This window comes from Notamacropus eugenii, chromosome 4 (assembly GCF_028372415.1).
Source record: "Notamacropus eugenii isolate mMacEug1 chromosome 4, mMacEug1.pri_v2, whole genome shotgun sequence".
NCBI classification, from domain to species: domain Eukaryota; kingdom Metazoa; phylum Chordata; class Mammalia; order Diprotodontia; family Macropodidae; genus Notamacropus; species Notamacropus eugenii.
In genome coordinates this window covers 468,312,135-468,324,152 of record NC_092875.1, presented here as the reverse complement: position 1 = coordinate 468,324,152, position 12,018 = coordinate 468,312,135, and the positions used below count along the sequence as shown (strand labels likewise).

The 12,018-nt window shown below is 38.1% G+C and overlaps 1 protein-coding gene across 1 annotated transcript in view; it reads left to right on the top strand.

Moving 5' to 3' along the window:
• Window positions 1-12,018, top strand: part of ANKRD31 (ankyrin repeat domain 31) — a 190,901-nt gene that overhangs the window by 132,265 nt on the left and 46,618 nt on the right. The window lies entirely within an intron of this gene.

Sequence of the window (12,018 nt, the reverse complement as noted above, 5' to 3'; positions counted from 1 at the left end):
GTATCCAGACCCTGTCCTCAGTGTCTATAGACCTTCTTGTCTCTGTAAGCACCCTGCCCTGGAAACATGACTCATTGTGACTTTTTCTTGGATTTCTCCATCAGAATTCCATCTAACATATTTTCTAGATGTATTTTAGAGGAGTTTTGGGGGAGAGTTTTCTGTACCACTTCCTGCTGTTCAGTCTTTCCATCTCTTATCTTTTCTATGTGGTCAGTTATCACTGATCTGCCCGAAGTAGTAGCCTTACCTCTCTGTAGGGGGTCCAGTAATAGTCAAGGGTTCCAGGAAGTTATCTGGTCATTCAAAATCTATTCTTCCTTTGATTCTCTTTTCCCTAATTACTATTATTAGCCTTCTTCACCATCCTCTCATCATTCTGAGCCTTTCCATTCTGAGTTTTTACAGAAACATGGCCATATTTTCACCCATCCTCCATTAATAAAGGTGCTTATTCAAATGAAATCTGTGACCACGTTAATTTGGGAGCACTCCAGTGATGCAGATAGCAATTCTTCTGTGCCTGCCTATCCACATGCTACTTTTGTCCACGTCTTTCCAAAAGTTCACCATAGGGGTTCCACCAAATGTTTTAGAGACTTTTCTATTGTTTTTCCCCACGCTGAAAGGGTGACAGTGGAGCAGCCTAATCACTTAGTCGTTCTCCACTCTTGCCACACAAGCAGCCAGTCTTTAATTCTTGATTACACATTTACTCCTGTTCGTTTTGGAGTTCCTAATTGGTTGTATGTTAGAGCCTACTCATGCCCACTGTTCAGCCCTCCCTTGTCCTTTGTGTGATGCTCATCATTAGTTCTTCAGGGGCAGTGATATTTCAGGTCTTGATGTCATATAGCAATACCAGCTAATAGGAGAATATCGCCATTTGCTGTGCTTGGAAGCTTGGGATCATCTGTAAGTGCTTTGCATTTTCCTGAAAGCAATCTTTCATGAAAGCAGTTACTGAAAGCGAGTGGTTTGTAAAGTGCTCTCCTCCTCCTTTTCAACTCTGGGCCCAACTCACTGTCTATTCATATTGTCTGTCCCAGATGTTAGAATTTGGACACACCCTAGAGGATTCCACTCCTATGCATAGGGAAATATAGGCAATAAATATTCTTTATGCATTTTGTCTTTGATAGGCCAAACCCTTTTGAGTGATTATAGATCTCTTCCAGAAGGCTCTGCAGTGTCTTAAGTCTTGCTGCAGTCAGTACAACATTGAATGAAAACAAGATCTTCTAAAGGACTTTGCTATCCAGGGGAAATTATTCCTTGGCCTAGGCTCTGTGCTAGATCCCCTCCATTGAAATAATGAATATTTTTGTTGAGCATGTATCTCCCCCAATTTTTGTGTCACCTGATACTTATTTCAGAGGATCATTGAACAAGATTATTTCTGTTGCTGTGTCTTCCAAAGAATCCTGAATGATTTGAATATATGGATGGGAGACAACTTATTGGAAAAGGGCCTATAAGATAGTATTTTGTGCTACCCAATGGATTACCTTTTCCATAATCAATAAGCAGTAAGCACAGTGGGGTCTTATCTCTGTGCCCAGGGAATTATATTTGTGAGGGCATTGTAGGATCAATTTACAAAATATCTAAAGGAGAGGAAGACGTCAAAGACGTGGGGAAAAATCTCAAAGCTCATCAATACCAAATAATTAAAATAAAAAAGCAGTCTATATGTCCACCAATCTATTCAAAATCTGTCTGAGGGTCACCTATGCTCAGATTAACGAGGGCAATAGTAGAGGATGAGTGGGCTTTAACAGAAGGGTGTTAGCTTGCTGCATCTTCACCGTCTCATAAGTGATTGAAAACTAGGAAAGAATATAAAACTTCCATGGATATCCTTTTAAAATTTAAGTTGATCAATGATTTGCATCAACCTCTTTAGAAAATTTTCCTTAACACTTCCCTTCATCATTATTTCCGCTATACCTATAATTGTTGTTTGAGTTTCCCAGCCTTCCAGGGCTGAGTTCCTCTGTAGAACTGAAGGCCATGAGAGCCTAATCATCCTTTCACTGAAATCTTTGAAATCTATCCTCATGAAAGCTAGGATGCATGTCTGACTATATCTATCTTCCTTTCCTCTGTCACAAATTATATTTGGAATGGTTATGTTTCCAAAAGGTTTCCATCATTCATTTCCTCCCCAACACCCAATTTCTCTCTGTTGGTAAGAATAAAATTCCTAGTAAAACTTCTTGGTAACTTCTCCACCTTTTGAAGGAAGAAATTATCGCTTAGGCAAATAAATGATTAAATTCCTTGCTTTGGGTACAGAGACTACTCCAGCAGATTGACAGATAATGGAAGTGTCCCATTACTCATATATAATGCATGGCTTTGATCTGTGTCTGAACTCATCTGTCTTCTCTGTATATACAGTTGGCCTATAGGATACTCTAAGGACAACACTGCTTCTGTTTCTGCCAGTGTTAATCTTAAGCCAAATGCTTTTTTTAAGCCTGCGTCTTCTGTCCCAGTGACTTCTGAATTTCCTCAAAGGGTATAATTTCTTTTTGATATTTTAAATTTAATTTTTTCAATGGATAAAAATCTGTTTTCCTTCTCTTCACTCATTAGAAAGAAAGAAAAGAGAAACAAAAGCCTTGTAACAAATATGCATAGTCAAACAAAACTGATTCCCAAATTGGCCATGTCCAAATAGGGATAGAGATATCAGGACCCTAAGTATTTCACTTCTCTGCCAAAAAGTAAGTCATTTACATGACGCCTCTGGTGTCATAGTTGGTCATTGTAATGATCAGAGTTCTTAAGTCTTCTTAAGTTTTTTTCCCTTTTATGCTGTTGTTATTATATGAACTTTATTCTTCTGGTTCTGCTCATTTCAGTCTGCATCAGTTCATATAAGGTCTTCCCTTGAAACCATCCCTTTCATAACTTCTCATGGCACAATAATGTTACATTCATGTAATATAATTTGTTGAGCCATTCCCTGATTGATAGATACCCTCTCTATTTCTACTTTTTTGTTGCCACAAATATTTTTGTAATAATGGGGTTCTCTTCCTCTTTCTTTGATCTCATGGGTTAATCATCGTTATCATCTTTGGCATTTATATGACACTTTAAGGTTTGCAAAGTGCTTTACAAATATTATCTCATTTTATCTTCACAACAGCCCTGGGAGGGAGGTGATATTATTATTCTCACTTCACAGGTGGGGAAACTGAGGCTGAGAGAGGTCAAGTGACTTGCCCAGAGTCACACTGATGATGTGTCTGAGGCCAGATTTGAACTAAGGTCTTTCTGACTCCAGGTCCAGCACTCTACCCACTGTAAAATATGGTACTAGTCTGCCTCAATCCTCTCCTTTTATGTCTACAGTTCCTTTTAAAAACAGTATACCATTCCAAAGACATATTCCAATTTTGTGTTTCATGTCAGAAAGTCTCAGTGCTGTCTATCGGATCAAATTTGATGCCTTGTGTTAGAATCTTTAATTCACTTTGTTTGTTCCCTGTGTTTTGTGATTCATACATAGACAACTGAGGTGATGAGTTTTATTGCTACTTTCTTGGATTTTGTCGCTTAGGATTTCTACCTACATTCCGCTTTGGGTTGGTTTTCCCCATCCCCTTCCATCTTAATATAAAGCTCTTTTGATTTGATTTTCAAGACTAGAGGCAAATGCAATCTTGTCTGCACTTGTTAGTTGTATTAATTCTGGAGCCTGCTGTTCTGTATTTTAAGCCAAAGTTGAGAAATCCAAATCCTATTCGCAGCCATTATCTTCTTAATCAGCTTTTCATTTCCCAAGACTTCCATTCTCTCCTGAAGTTCTTGCTTCAACACAGAAGTGATGGAAGCAGCCCCTGTGCCAGACTTGTGTATAGTAAAGTTAGCATAGAAAGACAACAAAATCCTAGCCAAACGCAGTAACATCCAGCCATGTTAGTAACACTTTGCAAATATAAAGGCCAGATCCCTCCTTTCTGTTAATAACTGATAAACTGTTATTCAGAGGGAATACTTCCTAAAGAGGCCTGTTTAAGCATTTGCTGCAAAGCATGTGTTGCATTAGACTAAAATATTTCAATAAGTGCAACATAGCCTTCACAGAAACCAACTGTTCCCCTTTGATCTTCAGCTTATTGCCCAAGACTTCAGTAATATTTTCTAGATTCCTTATGACAATATCATTTGTCCCTTCGTGAGTCACAGGAAATTTGTCATCTAGTGTGACAAGAGGAGTGGTATACTTCTCTGCAACATCTGGGATATATGCTCTCAGAAAACAGAAGATTTCCTAGTTGTTGTTATCAGATCAACAAATAACTGCCTCATTTCTGCTCAGCAGGCAATCATCACCTGTCATAACTCATCTCTTCCTCTGACCTGTATGATCTTTCACTTGACATGTTGTCATTCTTTGAAGGTCAAGCTCCTTCTTTGTTAGAAAGAGCCTCATCCTTGCTCCTTAGCTACAACTATTCAGTGGTCCTTCCCCCTTTCTCTTCTGTGTCTCATTTTTCCAGCCCCCACCTTTCATCAGCCTCTTCAGATCCTGTTTCTTTTCCGTTTTCATCTTAAAGCCCTTGACAAATTTTTAAGGAACGATCCATTGTTTCCCTGGCAACCTGAAGAATAGACGGTAATTTCTTAAACCCCTGTCCTTTCTCTTCTAAGAGAGAAAACAGCCTGCATTTTGAGCATGGATACATCACTTGGCCATACAGAAGTGCAGACATAGCCCCCACATTCTACATAGTTCACTGCAGAATTCTCCTTATGCTCTATACTTGTGGAGATAATACTGTCAGTTCTTTTGCCCACGCCTTTCTGTACCTACGGTCTATACTGGGCCTACCCAGTGACCTGAAGGCCTTCCTTTATTTTGTTTGGTTTTTTATAATTTTATAGATACTAGTGCATTGCTGCTTAGGTGTCACTGTTCATTCTTGCTACGTAAGTGACTTGCCTGCTTTTCTAATCACATGTGTCCTTATGCTGCCATTATGCCACTGTTTAAAATGCATGTTATTGTTGGTAATACATTACAATCCATTCACTATGGATGTTTTTCCATTTGTCCTTTATGTTACCTGCAATTTGATTCTTCTGAGATTATAATGTTAAATATGTGGTGATCACCCATCACAAGGTAGGGGTTCATTAGATCTTTTTTGGTTAATCGAGTAAGCCATGTTTTCCTTTCAGAAAAGCTGTTTGTCACACATTAGTTCTACCCCTTCTATAAACGGAGTCTCATTTCTGTCATCAGTGTCTAGGTGTGTTTACTTACCACTCCATCCCTTTCCTACTTTGCAAACTCCTCTTTTGTGCCTTTATGGTATATTTCATGGAATCCTTTTTTTACCAAGGTATCACTTTGTAACGGGTTCTTAATCTTTCTTGGGTTATGGACCCTTTTGGCAGTTCAGTAAAGCTGATGGATCCCCTTCTCCGAATTTTTAAATGTATGCAGTAAAAAATATAGAATTACAAAGGAAACCAATTTTATTGAAATGGATTTATCAAAAAATTAAGTTCTTGCACCCCAGATTAAGAACACCTACTTTAGAAAATGTTTAATCAGGGTAGTAAAATTGCAGGAAAATTCATCTGAAAGTGCTCACCAGTGACCCTCCTGGATTTAGTTCCCACTCCAGGTACTCATCCCCACCCCTACCCATTCCTTCTCTGCCAAGCCAGAAGGGAGTACAAAAATCCTCCTCTGTGTGTCAGTCCATACTTCTGTCTCTTTGATACCAGAACAGAGTCTTTAAGCTTTCTCCCAAAGAAGATAGCACTGTGTGCTATCAAAATGCTTCCAAAGACAGACAGCTAAAGAGAGTTGGAGAAGCTGCCCTGTGGCAGATTGCCATTGCTTTTCCCTGCCTCTCACCATCCTCCCTTTTCTAATTAACCACCCTGCTGATGTTCACCTCAAGGATGCTTTACGACCCTGCAAGTGCTGATAATCCAGGCTGTACGGTGATATGCCCACTATAAGTGATTTCTAATCATGAATAACGTCACTGAGAGAAAAGTGATGTCAGAGATGAACTTTTGTGTCCATGAGTGGCTTAAGAGCCCTGAAAGCTTCTCACTTGCTCTAATCTAGCCTGGTTTTCTACATCTATTTAATTCTTCTTCCACCTTGAACCAGTTCTTGATTAATTCATTTCCAGTGTATGTCCAAGATATAGATTTCTTCATCTACTTTATTTTTCCATTATGGATAGAAGACTGGTTGACCATGGGCAACACTGAGAAAGTTCTGTAGTATTCCAGGACTCTGTGTCATACCAAGCCACAAGCAAAGGGAGAAACTCATCACTAAGAATTCTTCTATTTGAACTTTGTACAGGACATCCTCCGTGTCACTGGGGAACAACCTCACTTTTTGGTGATACTCAGTGGATTGTAAAACAAACATCTCCAAGATTAAACCACCATAGAATCTACTGTGATCTTAACCTTTATGTGGGAGACATTTTATTGAAAGAAAACCTTTAAGGCTCCATCTTTCTCTACTGAGTCAAATACTTTCTGGTAATCAATAAGGAGTAGACATAGTTAGATCTTTACATTCCTCTATCAGTTATACAGCTGCAAAAAATGTTGTCTACAATAGAAAATCTTATGTAAAATCTTGTCTCTTATGTGAATAGGCAGTTTTCAAAGGAAGGAATCTGATCAACAGCTACAATTATTGTGACCAGCAGTTTGGAACCACACCCCCAAAGTCACTCATCTGTATATACCCTTTACCCAGCAGTCTCACTGTTAGGTCTATACTCCCAAAGGCAGCAAAGGAAGAGGGAAAGAATCCATATTGAAGAATATTTATAGCATCTCTTTTTGTAGCGATGAAGAACTGGAAGCTAAGAGAGTTCCTTTCAACTAGGCAATGGCTAAACAAAGTATGGTATGTACTCATGGAATATGGTATCACATAGTAATGGCAAACTATTGTACTATAAAGATTATGAAAACAATAGTTCCAGAAAAACCTGAGAAGATTGTTATGAACTGATGCAGAGTGGAGAGAGCAGAGCCAGGAGAACAATTTATACAGTAACAATAACATTATTGTTATTGTGTAAAGATAATTTTGAAAGACTCAGGAATTTTTTTGATTGCAGTGACCAATTATGATTACAGAGGACCAATAAGGCAACATGGCAGATATCTCTTGACAAGTAATGAATCTGAGATGCAGAATGAGACATTTTTGGACATAACCAATGTAAAAATTTGTTTTGCTTAATAATGCATATTTGTTAGAAGGGTTTTGTTTTTCTTTTGGGATAGGAGGAGGTTGAAGGAAAAGAAAAGTGCTTGCTAATTGAAAAACAAAAAATATAAGTTTTCTAAAACTTAACTATTCCTTCCTCATGTTCTCTCTTGGATGCATATCCAGACAATCCCAATATAATCCTAATAAAGATTTTGCCAGAAACTAATGGCATGTGTCAGTAATAACTGATATCTTTTCTTTTTAAAAAAAAATTATTTCTGACATTCATTTTTTAAAATTTTGAGTTCCAAATTCTCTCCTCACACCTCCCATACCAATTGGGAAGGCAAGCAGTACGATATCAGTTAAACATGTGAAGTCACATAAAACATAGTTCTGTATTAGCCATGTTGCAAACAAAATCAAACAAAAGCAAGAAAAACAAGGAAAGTAAAAAATATGCTTCCGTCTCTACTCAAAGTTAATCAGTTCTCTCTATGGAAGTAGATACCATTTTTCATCATGAGTCCTTTGGAATAACTGATACCTTTTCAGTAAACTTTTTTTAAAGCAATACTACCACCATGATTTTTCCGTTCTTTTGGTATCAGCTCCTCTTTGAGATATTGAAATTTGATCCCCAAGTGTCTTTAAGGTTGTCACTTCCAATATGGATTTTGTGTGTACATATACCAACTGTATTTTCTTCAGTGCGATTTCTGCTTCCTCGTCATAGCACGTTGCATATTAAAGTGTTAATGCAGCAGGTCAGTGACTGTGGATGATGAGGTTAGATTGCTGCGGAAATTCTGGAAGATCTATTCCATTTCACATCTTTTTCTTGTTTGTTCCAAGTTTCACTTATAAATATTCTAGGGATGATTTGACCTAGCTGAAGTTCATACTGATCTCTTTGCAGGTTTGTTTCTCCCTCCACTCCTTTTTGGTTTTTTTTGTGAAACATTACTAGTTAATCTCCCGTTGCTCTCCTTAAGATTGTATTCTAAACTAATGTCGACATGCCTCATGCCTCTCTCTGCTTGTGAAGGAAATCAAGTATTTGCTGCTCATCAGTTTCTGGATTCTAGCAATGTAGAGATTCTCCTACATTGGTTAAAATGTTCTAAGATGTAGTGGAAGAAATGTTCACTGGGGGACTAATGTGTCAGGCACTGTGCTGGGTCAGGGGGATGCAAATAGAAAAATGACATAGTCTCTGCCCTCAGAAGTTTACATTGTACTCTATGTTACTTATCCCTTTTTAGCTTTATGTCTTCTGAAGTTTGACAGTCTTTCCATCTATCCCTATATCCAGGTCAGTGATAAAAATTTCACGTAGTCTAGAGACTTTCTTCCAAGTTGTCATAAAACCTTTCATAACTACTCTTTGAGTCTAGCCATTTGAGTCTAGCCATACCTAATTATACCAAGATCTAGCCCACATTTCTCCATCTTTTTACAAGAATAAATTTGTCAAATGTGTTGCTGAAATGTAAGTATATAATTGTAGCATTTCCCTGATCTGCAGTCTGAATAAAATGGAAATAGAATTAATTTAGCATGACTTATTCTTGATGAAGTCACGTTTTTTCCTTGTGGTCATCAGAAAAGTAGAAGAAAAAATATAGGAGAAAGATAAATCCAGTTTTTCTGATTGAAAGCTCTATTTTTTCTACTTCCTTTTAAAAAACTCATTGGTTTGTTTAAATCACTTTGTGTAGTGACTTAAATTTTTCTCATCCTATTTCAGTGCCTCATTGTGTTGGGAAGTAATACTAGGTTCTTAAATGCCAAATGAGTGGAACGGGTGCTGGATTTGCATGCAAGAAGATCTGAGTTTAAATTTTGGCTCTGTCTTTCAGTGCTTGTGTGACACTGAACAAGTCTCTAGCCCTTTCTGAACCTCACTCTCATCAGTGATTAAATGAGAAGAATGAGTTAGTGATCTCCAAGTTGTCTTACAAGTCTAACTCTACAATCCTGTAATCCTTAAACTCTGGTAGGTTCTTACAAGTTAGAAAAGCTTCCAATATAGACCCAGAAAAAGACTGTCTACATGTTAAAGGAAGGCTCTGGCTAAGTATAGAGAGGATTATGACCGTCAGATTGGCCATTGGGTGACTCTTTATGGCAACTTATGAAACAGATAAAAATGTCAATGTTCCTCCATCCTATGGAACCCCTTTCTTCTTCCAGAGTGATATTGCCATGGTGGCAAAAAGGGGACAGATGGTACTAAGAATTGTAGTTTTTTTAGCTATCTACAAACATTCATTTAAATGTTGCTCAGGAGATAAAGCATCTGGCCCGGAGTCAGGAAGACATCTTCCTGAGACCAAATCTGGCCTCAAACTCTAACTGAGTTGTTTGACCCTGTGTGACCCTGTGCAAATCACTTAATCCTCTTTGCCTCAGTTTCTTTATCTGTAAAATGAGCTGGAGAAGGAAATGGCAAACCACTCTAGTATCCCCTCTGTCAATTGCAGTCAAAAAGAGTCAGATGTGACCGAAAATGACTCAGCAACAACAGATTCTCAATTTGAGACTCTCGGTCCTTAATGAGTTCAGTTCAGTTGCATTCAACAAACATTTATTAAGTGTGGACAGTTATCCCTTCCACATCATGGGAGTTAGGGGCGTAGCACCCTTGCAATCTGGAAAATCTGCATAAAATTTCCTGGCTTTCATACCAGAGAAGAAATCTGAATTTTTTATTTTTCTTTTGTGGGGTATTTAAAGTACCTTATTGTAAAATTTGGGTTAAGTATCTGGTGATAGGCTTTGTGTCATCTGCTAGCCTATGTGTGTCTTCTGCACTTCTTCAAAACTCCCCCCAAATTCCCATTTGATTTCTTATGCCAATTGGTGATATGGTGATAACACTGGGGAAATTAGCAGTGCGGAAGGCGTAACTGTATGATGTGACCAGTGCCAGGTGTTAGGAAAATGCAGCTGCCTCTGCCCTCAGATCTTACATTCTACTGGGTAGTGCTGGGAACAATGTAACCTACACAGGTAAAATAAATTAAAAATACATGCAAATACAAAGTAATTTTGAGGAGAGAAAGCCTAATTCAGAGGAGGAGAAAAACAAGCTAAGTTTTTGTGAGGGATAGCACTTGAGCCAAGCCTTGAATAAAAATAGAGATTACACAAAGTAAAGGTGAGGAGAAAGAGCAGTATAAGGACGAGTACAGTCTGTGCAAAGACATGTTTGCAGGAGATGGGAGATCATGTACAGGGGACAGCAAATGGGCCAGTTTGACAAGCTGTAGCAAAGAGTCCAGGAGTACTGTGACGTGAAATCAGTCTGGAAAGAAAAGATGGGAAAGCTTATCCAATCAAGTTTGAGGGATAGTGATGTTACTTGTTAGGGGAAAGTAGTTTCTGTTGGAGGAAAATGGGATCCTTCTGTGGAAGCATAAATTTGGGGAGAGGGATTTTTATAGACAGTTTATAGAGAACTTTGTCAAATTCATAGGAATATGATTCATTCCCCAATTGATAAATGTTCAAAAGATATGGACAGGCAGTTTTTAGAAGAAGAAATCAAACCTATCTATAGCAATAGGAAAAAATGCTCTAAAAATCACTTGATTAGAAACATTGAAACAGCTTTGAGATATCATCTCACCTCTCAGATTGGCTAAAATGATAGAAGGGGGAAATGATAAATGTTGGTGAGGATGTGGAAAAATTGGTACATTAATACACTGTTAACAAAACTGTGAATTGATTCAACCATTTTGGAGAACAATCTGGAATTATACCCAATGAGTTATAAAACTGTATACGCTTTGACCCAGCAATGCCACTATTAAATTTGCTTCCCACAGTGACTAGGGGAAAAGCAAAGAACCTGTATAGTTTAAAATATCTAAAGCAGCTCTCTTTGTGGTAGCAAAGAACTGGAAATTAAGGGGACACTTATCAATTAGGGAATGGCTAAGCAAGTGGTGGTATATGATTGTGATGGAATTCTACTGCACTGTTAAGAAATGATGAGCTGGTTGGTTTTAATGGAAAGACTTGCATGAATAAGGAAAAGTGAAGTGCAAAGAACCAAGAGAATGTTGTTTACAGTAACAGCAATCTTATTCGAAGAGTAATTGCGAACACACAGGTTATTCTGAGGAATGGAAATACTCAGAACAGCTATAAAGAACCAATGAGGGAAGATGCTGTAAGCCTCCAGAGAAAGAATGCCTGATAAATGGAAGTGCACATAGTGCAGTTTTACATATCTTTATAAATCTATGTCAGTTGATGACCTTCTCTAGTATGGGGTGGGGATAGAGGGAAGGAGACAGTTTGGAACTTAAAACGTAACAAATAAAGAGGAAAAAAAGAAAGATAGGTTGGAACCTGATTGGGAAGGGATTTATTTATTTAGTTGCTAGATTGATATATATTTGGTTCTAGAGCCAATGGCCACCCACTGAAAGTTCTTGAACAAGGGGAGTGACATTATTAGACCTATGCTTTGGTATATTAATTTGTGTGGGTGATAGATGGGAGAGGGGAGGGCCTAGAGGCAAAGGGACCAGGTAATTGGCTATTGCAACAGTCCAGAAAAAGTTATAAGGCCATGAATTGTTGGTGTTGGCAATAAGGGTAGAGAGTTTGGGATGTGAAAGGTTTTGTGAATAGAGAATTCATAAAATTTGGCAACTGATTGGACAAGAAGGGTAAAAGAGGAGGAGTCCAGAGTGGCTTTGAGATTGTGAGCCTGGATAACTGGAACGATGGTGTTGTCTTCTATAGAAATAGGGAAGTTAGAAAGAGATGTGGAT